The following is a 12,024-nucleotide window of genomic DNA, read 5'->3' as shown; positions in this document are numbered from 1 at the left end:
TATCCATCGGTGGAGCTCACAAAATAGCCCCTTACAGAAACTAAACAAGATTAATGAAGGTGAAGTCAAGAAAAACAACAGCTTTTAAAAGATCTCATGACTTATTTTCTAAAGAGCACAACATAAAATACACTCAGTGCCACTAAAAACCTTTAATATGCACATATATATTTAACACAGAAAATAGGGTAAGCAAGTTTTATAGATGTCACCTTACTATATTGTACAGAAAAATAAATTTCTTCATCAACAATTATTAAAAAAAAAACCACTTTCTTTCCAAGTATTTGGGTCCAAATTCCATCCCTTCAAATTTTGTCATACTTTGCTTAAAACTGTTAATTTAGATGTTTGAGTGCTACCAGTAATGTTTACACTCAGTGAAAGAACTATGCATCCTTCCCAAGTTCCTGCTGAAGAGCCTGGACACCGACACACCCAGAACACAGCCCTTGAGGGCTCTGCTTCTCCACTTTTCAACAAATGAAACACAGAAATGACAAAAAAAAAATAGCACCATTATGTCAGGATAAAGTGGAGGCATGCGTGGCTATTGCATCTGGAAATCCATGCTAAAGAGAGCAAAGAGGAAGCCTTCAAAATCAGAAGTCATTGCTGAAATGTTGAATTTAATTCAAGGGTTATTCTGCAGGTAGGAATACCACAGGGGCCACAGGGTGCTGCCTTCTGAAAAGGCAGATTGCAGGTGTAGCCATTCCAAATCTGGCACTTGCCTCTAGCACCTGTGGCCTGACTTTCCAGGGCAATGACTTTCTAGGGCCACACCGGAATTCCAAAATACGCAGCTCCTCCTGTGAGTTGGCCACAGCAGATTGTGATTACTTAGCTCAGTGCCATGCTGTGACCCCTGATGTCACTCCCAAATCACGCTGGAACATTCACGCAAATGTAAATCCCACGGCTGTCAGGAGGCAGCAATGAGGAAACCTGAATCATCACTGGTGAGTATGGAATTGAACCTCTAGAATTGTAACAGTGGGGTTAGAGATGCCCTCTTCTTCGCTGAAGAGTGAATACATAAATGCATGCCTAAATGACTACAGCACACAGACGTCTAATATAAACCACATTCCAGGACTTTATAACTTGCCTGTAAACACCTGCTCCAATGAAGATGAGATATAAAATCCAGCTCTTTCATTGTGCTCCTTTAAAAAAAGGGGAGGGGAAAGAACTACGTGATTTTTTTTTGAGTAATAAACAGACATCTTAGGTGATTTCATTCAGTTGTCTGGATTATTCTGATTTTTATAACGTTATAGTGGGGCTACAGTGGTTTGAGACACAGTTCATCTAGCAAGCACTTGTAGCTTGCCTAGCAATTCCAAGAGTAGAGATGCAACAGGAAACCCAGTGCTTATAACCTACCCTCAGAGCAAAATACAACTTTGCCAACAGCAGAATCAATCTGCTGTTGGACAGGGGTTGTCACTCACTTGGACAAACCCATCTAATTTGTGATTGAGCCATGCTCTGATAAATTTTACGGACTCTACCTGTTCTGCATATGCAAGCATCTTTTCACAGTCTTTTCATTATAGCATATACCAATCTATATACTCAGAAGCCTATTACTTAGAAACAACTAATTTCTAAGAACAAAATAAAAGCCTCTTTAAAAAAAAGAAAAGGTATCCAGCTTACCAACAAGGCTCAGGTTTTAGACATAAACCCACACTGATATATGAAACCACACTAGAAAACCCATCACCTTCATGACAAGAATATTGTAGCAATAAAAGTGCATCGGCTCTTGAAATCCTGCACTGTTTGGTGATCTGCTCCAGTGAGGTTCTGCAGAGATCCATTACCTCTAGAGGCTACGGTCTGGACTGAGCAGCAAAACACAGAAATGTGATCTCTGTCAGCCTTCACACAACACTTACAAAACTAACACACACTGCAACATAACTGGCTACAACCATTAGATGACTGAACTTGCACACCCATATAACTACTCTTTAAGCAGATAGTTTTCTTAGTGCTTTGGAAAAGTGGGAGACCAAATGTAAAACTCCACCAATACACACCAGGCAACTGACACAAAATCCAGCCAAATGCTAACAGGAGTTAAAACAATAAAAATAGCTGTTCCCAGTAAAGCTCTCTTTCAGTGCAGAATTCTTAGCTGGTAAGAACGTCCCCTCCTATGTTGCTTAGATTCAAGGCTACTCACTAATCAATGCAAATTACCTCTGACCCATGGTTTCCCAGTGAAAAATTCTCACTTTCCAGATGCTAGGTTAATATCACTCATATGAGATTTGAAAGGAAAACATCAATTGGAACTAAACTGAAACTGTCCAGTGGCACTCCTCAATATCTAGCCTTGCTATAAACAATATCACGTTGGCAGCAGAAACAAATAAGCAAAGCTTTTCTTCAAGACAAATGGTCAAAGCTACACATAGTTATTCTAGTATTGCTTCCTTCTCAGTAGAGTAAGGAATTTGTTTGCTCACTTCGCCACCTTGCATTTGCTGTACGTTGGACAACTGACTGAAGAGGCATCTATACTATTTATGCTCATGAAGGATGCCAAACCTTTAATTTAAATGCCAACTTAGGCTCCATGGAGCTTTAACATTCAGAAGTCAGATCTGAACCTCATATTAAGCAACACACTTAGAAAAACTGCCACATGAGAAAAGTGCCAATGCTTCTCCCCATGTTTCTGCACTGCTTCCTGTCCCGTCACAATTTTTCAGATGAAAAAATGTTAATTTTCAGTATTGTTTACAATAATCAAATTTGCTTAAATCGGAGTAACAAGAAGTTCACAGTGTGAGCCATGATCTTAGCAATGCGTGTAAGACTGTGTCAGTATTATATTATCTAGCACTAATAACTAACCTGCACATTTTTTATGGCATGCATCACTCTTCACTACATGTTAGTTAACTTGCCCCCTCACTGAGCTGAAGGTAAGGTAGGCATTCTTAGATGGACAATTAACATAAGTCAAATGAGTTGACTCTAGCATCCATTTTTCTTCAACTGTGTTTCCATGACTACCTCAGATGCACAAATCTACACTAAACAGACAAGATGAATCTCATCCTCAGTATATGAACATGAAGCCTTTTTTTTCTCTAGGATCCAAGTGCATACTTCTATTCATAGAGATTCATTGTGTCATCTTATTAAAGCCTGGCTACAAGGTTATTATAGCCATTAATTATGTCAAGTTTAGGATGTGCTTTTTAGAAGTGTTTTAGAAAAGTAGAGCTGTTTCTGTATTTTGAGGTTGCTGGGAGCTTTGTCATTTGGAACTCTTCACAGGTGATTCATGAAATGAAATACTAAATTTTACTAATGTAAAATCCAGCAGAGCTATAAAACATTACAGGTTTGTAAATTCGGATTGGTTTCTGCTCTTGCAAACCGCAGCAGCAAGGAGTACTGAGAAGGGATTACAGAGAAGTTAATTAAAGAACTAACAGGATAAAACACTGCCTGATTAATTAAAGAATTAACAGTATCAAATACTGTCTGATTAGTGGTATCACATTCAAACAGTTATCTAAAACTCTCATTTTTTTCAGTAAGTATAGACCTTGCTGTGGTAAGATGGCAGTAGACAGAAGCTTGCACTGAGCTGTAAATGTGAAGGCACAAACTTTTTGACAGTATCAAGTTCACATGTTTCCCTGAAGATATTTCTCAGGCAAGAAGGACAACAGGATATAGTAAACTTAAAACCAACAAAAGAATAACATGAAGAGTAGTAGCTATGTCTAAGTGATGGAAGCAAGTTACAGCTCTTAAAAAAATAAGATTTACCATAAAAGTTGACTTTACTGAAAAGAAAATTTAGAATTCTACATTATTTATTTGAAAAACATAGCTCAAATATAGTTATATACTGTATTTTTTTTAAAAAAAGTTAAATTACAAAAACTAGCAGTGCATTTAAATGGTTAAGAAGTTTCTGAACTATTCTCTTCCCTAAGAAAAGATGTTCTCAGGTTGCAGCTACCCTGAAAAAATAGCTTTCCAGTATTTCAGTACTTTTAAAGGAAGTATTTCTAACCCAGCAGCACATTAGTATGTCCTTGAGGACAGAGCAAGACAAATACAGATCACGTATCACTGTGCGCTCAGAATTAAACAGCAAGGGAGAATAACAATGGTTGTGTAACTCCTAGTGAGAGGGATTCTTCAGAAATGGAAAGCTGCACTGTTTTAGAGATACCTCTGCTCTCTTGTGAGAGTTTTATACAATAGTGGCATGCTGTACTTCTGGTACCTTAGAGAGGGATATATCCTTCAAAACCTTTTCTTCAAGACAACTCATGGGACCTTTTCTCACAAAGAGGTTCAGAGCCACAGACAAACGATCAGAAGTCTGAAAAGATTTCTTGATGAGCAGGGCCAGTCATGAAAGAGGACCATACATCTTTAGAGAATTTGTAAGAGGGCATTCAGCAAGTGCATATTAAATAATGAAAGATACAGAGAAAACAGGCACTCTGTATTCAGCTTGTATTATAACCAACTTTTAATGAAACTAAAGGGTAACAGCACATCATTAACTAGTGGAACCCCTAGTTTTACTAGTCTTGGAAGAGAAATTTAAAACATTGTGAAGACAAGCTGCCCACTTGTTTTGGTATAGATATTTCTCAATACTTCTCACGGAACATCTTTCCCTCTTTAATAAAACTATAATTGAAAACACTGTAAAAGCGGTGTGATTCCATGGATCAGCTACCCAACTCTTACCATTATGATTTGGTAATCAATGACAGATTATAAAAACATTCAATGTTTTATTAGAGAAGGAAATTATGTTTAAATTTCATGGCATGTCAAACAGTGGCTGAGAAGAGACAAGGAAGAACTTTTCCATTGCTTCTCCTCTGCCTTCCCTGGACAACTTGTTCTGACAGCCTGTTCTGGAGTTCCATTCATCATCCTCCAAATGATCTCCCAACAGCCATGATCAGATGCAGCATACCAAACTACATGACACATTATGACACACTCCTATGTGACCATGCTAATGCACTTGCAAAACTGCATACATTTACAGAACACATTAATAAAGTTTTCTTTAGAGACTTCCTCTTCAAATTTAAGATTACACACACTGTTTACAGTGTAGATGGTCACCAGAATGGAATTTAACTATCTTAGCCATTTGAAAAATATTGCCATATCTTGAACATTTAACAAGGTTTCCACAGATTTTATATGGGTCAAAGGGAGGGAAAGTGCTTCTAAGATACTTTTAAGATAACGCTTCCATTCCACTTAGAATAGAAACTGCCTTTTTGACACCTAAAGCTGCCGAGTTCTCGATCTGCTTTTCTTCAGGTAGAGAATCCATTAAGTGATGAACAACTTCTCAAACAGGGTTATGCACTTTTTACACTTTATGCACATGGCCTCAGATTCTTCCAGCTACTTTGAAAGTTTTTGATGTGTGAATGAACCATGGGCTCTTGACTGCAAGAACCACAGAGCACTGTACTGAGGGGTAAAGAAAGGCAAAGCACACTGAACTCCCATGACTCTCTGGATTTGGGGGCATTATTCTGGCACCCAAGGGAGTCGTTACAGAATTCTGTGCTTTTTTTTCAAGCTGCTTTGAGGAGCACATGGAATAAAAGCCCTCAAATTTCAGGTAAGTACCAGTTTTCTGAGATTCATTTAAAAAAAGTAAAATCCAGAACTTCTTATCTTGCCTGCTTTAACACCAACATTTGCTCTAAGGTCATCACCAGATGAATAGAAAGCTTTGTTTGCCTTTCAGTCTCCTCAGACAAGGCAGATTTTGTTTTGGGAAGATGTTTGGTTTGTAATGTAAAGTGCTCATTGAAAGATGTTTATGTTTTCTCTGTATGTAAGGTTTTCCAGAGTCTTTGGTGGTGTCATAAGATGTATTTCATAGCATGTTCATACAAGAGTAGGCTGTTTAAATTATTATGAAGACCCTGTAACTACAATAAAAGCTACAGGAAAGCAATGTTAGCCATAGAGCAGCAAGGCTTGCGTTCTGATAACGCTAACTTCACATTAAACACTTACTCTGTGTGGGACTTGGCAAAAGGTTCTTCCCCAAAATAACAGCTGAACTCCAGTCTTTTCATGCTTTTTTCTTTCTTCTTTTTTCCCTAGAAGAGAAAAGAGAAGGTTGATAGGAATAAATACATGTTTAGATAGCATACATTCTTTGAGTAAAAGACTAACTTCTCAGTTACAGTGGAAGCGTGGAACATTCCTAACTTTGCCTTTTCAACACTGAATAAAAGATAATTAAAAAACATAATTCCTAAATAAACTGGGAAAAGTGAATTTCCTGAAAAACAGTGCAAAGATGGATATTTTTTTCAAAATGAACTCCATAGAAAAAGGAGCAAAATGCTCCTCTTAAAAACCTAGGCATCAAGTTCTGTCTCAGAAGTTCAGATTAACTTCCCCATACATTCTCCTTCTAATGAGACTGATACTTAATAAACTATATTAATTTGTTTGTGCCTGTTTTCACTAGAGGCCTAGAAAGGCCAAGCTCATTTGCTTTGTGTAGACACAAAGGGAGACCACACCATTTACCAGAAGTGAAATCACTTTTCCTTATTATGGTGCAGCATGCTGGTTGTTGTACTGGTTGCCATTACTAAATGAGAAATAATGTAATTTCTTATATTCTACCTGCCTCGAACCACTCTATTGTAGTTCTGCAATACCTGAAACATGAATATACAATACTGGTTTTAAGTATCTAAATTGTTCAGTTGGTCAAAGAGCTTGGTGACTCCTGGAGGAAGCGTGGCAATGGTAAGGAAAGATCAGAAGGATAATAAAAGATCTGTAATTAAGATGATGTTTTCTAGAGTGTGTGAGAGAAATCACACAAAAATCCTTCCACAGAAATGTTAAAAAACTTTGAGATATAACTAGGTCGTTTAGATGCAGTTTTAGTTTAAATGTGAACTTGCATATGATATATGTGATTTTATATGTATTTTTTATATATATATACAAATCCCAGAAAATCTGTAGATAATGTACAGAAATGATAACTATCACTGGATAAAAACCACTATAGTTTAATGAAAAAATCTGAACAAATCCTGAACTGCCCAGGAAAGGGTACACAGTTCTGACAGATCCCTTAGTACAGATGGTGGGAGTAAAACATATCCACATGATAATCACATCCTTACCAAAATTGAAAACGTATGTGAAAGTCATGGTGGTCTTACAAAAATATAAACTCATAAACGGTTTCTTGATTTGGTGTCATCATTCATTTCTTTCATTTGAGAAATCAGTTTTAGTAGGCCAAACAAAGATTGATGTTTTTTTCATAAAAGGATATTTTATGAAATAGTGAAATGTAGCATATTTCTACCTGATAAATGCAGAGACCTGTAAACTTTGAACCCACATTGGCCTTTGTTGCTCATGACCCTGTTTAAGTGATTTATTTTCTTTTAACAACTGCAGTCTGCAGGAGGTAGAATATACCGTGTAGATCTTTAATTCTGTTGAAAATTGAACAGTTTAAACAGAACGGATGACATTAGAAGACCTATTACTGAAAAGTCCTATTATCTTCATTTCAGTATCCCTTTTAGGAGCAATATTTATGGTTGGAGAAAATACGTAATTTATAAAAACAGCCTGGTAGGCTGCTGCAGAGCAATGGAGGAGTTGGCATCCTTGCCCCCACATCAGGGTGTCTAGTGGACTGCATCAGAGCTAGAGACTCTGGAAACCTGGCATACGCAAAGGTATAAAATCAGGAATCTTGACTGTTGTCTGGAAGAACATCTCGGGGGAACTGAACACTCTCCATCTTTGTGAAACATTTAGACTTCAAAGATTTAGCAAATTCCAAGGAAATAATACTCTGCTAGAATTTTTCTGCCAGGCTTTCAGTACAAGGGCAGCTTTACATTCAACCTAAATAAATTCGGTTCCTTTTTTGCCCTCGCCGCACTGCTTTTTACTTACGTTTTGTTAACGTGCAACAAAGTCAAACAGCACCATAAGCATACTTCCTACTCCTTGGTGTGAATGTCACCATGGAAGTTAAGCAGATCAGTCCTCTTCCACATGCAGGGAGAAACCATCTCAAATCTAAACCATTTTTCATACAGACAGTGCACCTTTGTTTCACAACAGTGGGGACTCATGTCAGGTAGTTTCCCCAGTAGCATGGGGAAACCCATACTGCTGCTCTAATCACCTTCATTAGATGACTGGCCTACAAAATCTTAGCAGGCTTTAGTATGTATCTCTGCATTATCACATAGTGTCCAAGGCTCCATCTCATGAAATTAAATGGATATGATCAGAGAAATGAATAATGCCTTTTTTATTCTGTTTTGAAGTTGCTCATTCATCAAACAAGCTTCTTAGGTTAAGCAAATTCTGTGTTTGTGAAACATCTCCTGAATATATGGTGCTATAATAAAAATAATAAATGTTTAAAGCTCCCTTACTTTCCTTTACTCTTCATTATTAGAAATAAATCTTATGAAGCAGATAAAAGTATTACAATTAATCCCTCCTGAACGGAGACAGTATGTACTATTCTTTTCAATACAAGAGAAACTGGCTTTGACTAGAGTGGCAACAACTGGCAAACTGATTTTATAGTTTTGATTTATTGAATATTAGGAAATAGACTTTTTTAATAACAACTCCATTTAAGTGTTCATTAAAATGGAATTAGTACAAGCAGGGCCAGATTCTGATACCCATATTCTTGTCAGACAGCATTTTATTACAGAAAAGTCTCACTGACATCAGTGGGATTACTTGTAAAAGACTGTTCAGCATGAGTGAGAACACAAAGCTAGATCCTAACAGGGTAGAGAGGACTACAGAGGTTTTAGGCACTCCTCCCCGATCCTGAAAGTGCCCCCCACACCCTCCAGCAATGGCTGGAGCGGTATGTCATTGTGTGCCCAAGGCACTTCATCTGCACTGGTGTGCATCAACTCCTGGATCTCACCAACACAAATACGTGACTTGCCCTGTCCCTGCCCCAGGTCTATGGGACATGAAATATATATCTTCATCCTCACAATGGAAATAATTCCCCAAGGTTGATTAATTTGGTTTAGACCTTATGTTAAAGATATTTATCTTCGCAGTTCTTCAGTTTGAGCAAGTTTGACCTGAAGAATGTATAGCACGTTGCCATAAAAAAGCACTATGAAGATGGATTTTGAATTATAAGAAAAATCACTCAGAAAGAAAAAAAAAAAACAAACAGGGGGCTATAGTAAGGGATCTTATTAAATGATCAAGGCTTCATACTCTATTTCTCTAAATTACACAGCAGAAGACCATCTTGCATTTTTGTTTTGTACAATCCTGATTTAAATATACATATAAACAAATTCCAGTATGCTCATGTGATGGCTACAGGTAAAGAGAACCAGCTTAGTTATAAATACTATTGATAGTTAGAAAAAGCATATTGATTTTTCCATATATAACCCAAAATGTCTCTCCAACTCTGAGTTCTAGCACCTGCACTGTCTTTATTCAGTAATCTCTACAATGAGCAGGGAAGGAGGCTGAGAAATTTGACTGTTATACAGAAAGCAATGATGTATGAGCAAATGGTGAACATCCTAATTTATCTTTCATTCAAAAAATTATTTGGCAGCTAATTTTGGAAAATAATCTTTAGTATATATGCTGTGCTTTTATATTTCCATTGCATACACTGGTCATATGTGGGATATACTTCTACTCCTTGACTGGGTGAATATAATCAGAATCCAGTCCTGACAGCAAATATCTCAGTGTCTATTCAGTGTATGTACAGCTCTTCTTCCACTAAAAGGCTCCTGTTTCTGCAGAATTCCTTAGCAGAAAACTCATTTGCCAATAGAAAAACAAATATGGTCAAAGCCAATTTGTTTAATACTTCTTTAAAATCTAAAAAATTGGTCTATTGTTGTTTGTAAGTATAATTAGCAAACAGACTACTTCCTATTGTTTAACTTTGGTTTAAAAACTAGGCAACACTAAAGTTTTCTATCGCATAGTTCTCGAAGGTCAGACTTGAAAGCTTAAACTTCAGGTTCTATTGAGATAAAGGCAGTGTGCTTTGCAAAGTTATGCTATTATCCCTGGTTATAATCTTCACTGACTTCAGAAATAATTGCTTTCCTTAAACAAAAAGGAAGTCTGATTCTAATTTGCTATCTAGATCTACATTCTTATATTCTTTTTATAGATTTTTGAACAAGTTATCACTGGAATCTTCCTTCACTCAAACATAAGTGAAAGTTTTATCTTACTTTAGATATCACAAAAATAATTTATGACTAAGGAAACAAAACCTTTTGTCTCGCAATATATTTCTTTGCGACAGCTGTGGTATTTCACTGAAAGCACAAAAGCCGTGATGGTCTGGACTGCAATCAACCATTTTTAATAGGAAATTTTTACAGACTTTTAATAAGATCCCTAACATAATTTATGGGGAGAGGTTTTGAAGTGAAGAGGCATTGTTTGGCAAAGTGTTCTTCCTCTAATCTCAGGAAATTTAAATAATCGAGTGCTCATTTCCTCTAAACTTAGGATTTCTCCTAAAAAAAATGGTTAAGAAAAACACCTGCTACACTAGCAGCAAAATAAGTGTATCTAGAGTCCAAACAAAATATATTTCTAAAGGCTTTTCAAAGGCAAAATGCTCCATGTCAGAACCCAATACTATTAATAATGATGCAATATTGAATTTTGCTTCTTAAACTCTGAATATTTAATAAATATTTTGAATGAAGATAGCATGCTGGTCAGGATAACTGCAGGGTTTTTAAGAAACTGATGCAGCTGGGGGAATTGAAATAAGTGGGCATGTGAGAAAACCAGATAAGCACTCAAAAGTTACTGTCCTTACTGAAGTTATCCAGAGTTCCTTCAACTACAGAACTTCACTGGAAGAATAAGGACAGCAGGCTTCCCCCTGAAATCTCTGCTATGTATTGTAAGAAGAAACTCAAAGGGTATTTTAGCACTTCCCATTTAGTCCCAGCCAGAACTAGGGAAAAAACCAGAAACATGAGTAGGAAGCACATTTCTATACATCGATAAAGCTAATCAAAGCTCCTGAATATGAAACAGATTTACTTTGGCTGACTGGGATTTTGGATGAAGTTCTGAATTAGTTTTTACCCTGAGTAACTCATTGTCTGTAATTCTTAAGTAGTAGTTGACCTAACTGTGTTCCCTCAGTCTAGGCTGGTTAGAACGTCTCTCCCAAAGGAGAGAAAAAGAGAGGGAAAACCTTTAAAGGAAGGAGTCACGAACAGCTCAGGTACAGTCCCACTCCCGGGATTTGTCCGGGTCACTGCGTGCCAGAGACCTCAAGAGGGCACTCAGCACAAAATGTACTGCAGCACAGAAATGATAAGGGGTCTGCAATTACGTCCTTAGGCATTTTTCACAGAAGGCCGCTATCCTTACACAGTTTTATAGAGATCCAACCTCAGCTTTCATTTCATCACTACAGCTATAGAACTGGAAAAAAAAAATAGTTCTGAAGAGGAAAAATTATGTCATCAGAGTCTGTACTTCTTACGAAGGTCTGTTTCATCAATGCTTTTAACAAAAGATGAGCAGTTTCTAGCATCAACTCTAAACCCTTTATTTTCAAAAGCTGTCTGTTGGTTTCAAAGAGCTGTTGGCTCCATAGAGACTGCTTTGTAAGATGTGTCACCTGAAGAACTTTGTTTCCTTCAGTCACCATGTTCAAAGCATCCAAGACAGAGTATCACTTCTTTAGACTTTATCTCTCACTTTGTCATTTGCCTACAGGAACAAACCCAAAACTGTTTACAGTGGGTGCCAGCCAAAATGCATCTGTTCCCTTGGGCAGCCAAGACTTACTTGGATGTTCCTTTCTGCATGTGTATACACATACACATACATGCACAGACATACTCACATTAGCCAGTTCCGAAATGGCAGTGACCTTGGGGTTCCTTCTGTGGCCTGTCCCTGAGGGGCCGCAGCCCCGCCCCGCGT

General features: G+C 37.3%; 1 long non-coding RNA gene across 1 annotated transcript in view; it reads right to left on the bottom strand.

Annotated features, from left to right (window-relative positions):
- Window positions 1-6,054: 6,054 nt before the first annotated feature.
- The window catches only part of LOC113481264, a 9,271-nt gene continuing 3,301 nt past the window's right edge, over window positions 6,055-12,024 (bottom strand). Inside the window, exons 2-3 of the long non-coding RNA XR_003398639.1 lie at window positions 11,717-11,808; window positions 6,055-6,140 (exon numbers count right to left, since the gene is read on the bottom strand). This is a non-coding gene — a long non-coding RNA (uncharacterized LOC113481264). The remainder of the gene's footprint in view (window positions 6,141-11,716; window positions 11,809-12,024) is intronic.

This window comes from Athene cunicularia, assembly GCF_003259725.1.
Source record: "Athene cunicularia isolate RWA chromosome 5 unlocalized genomic scaffold, athCun1 chr5_part3, whole genome shotgun sequence".
NCBI classification, from domain to species: domain Eukaryota; kingdom Metazoa; phylum Chordata; class Aves; order Strigiformes; family Strigidae; genus Athene; species Athene cunicularia.
Note: the sequence above shows the minus strand (reverse complement) of the source record. Positions and strands in the feature narration are given on the sequence as shown.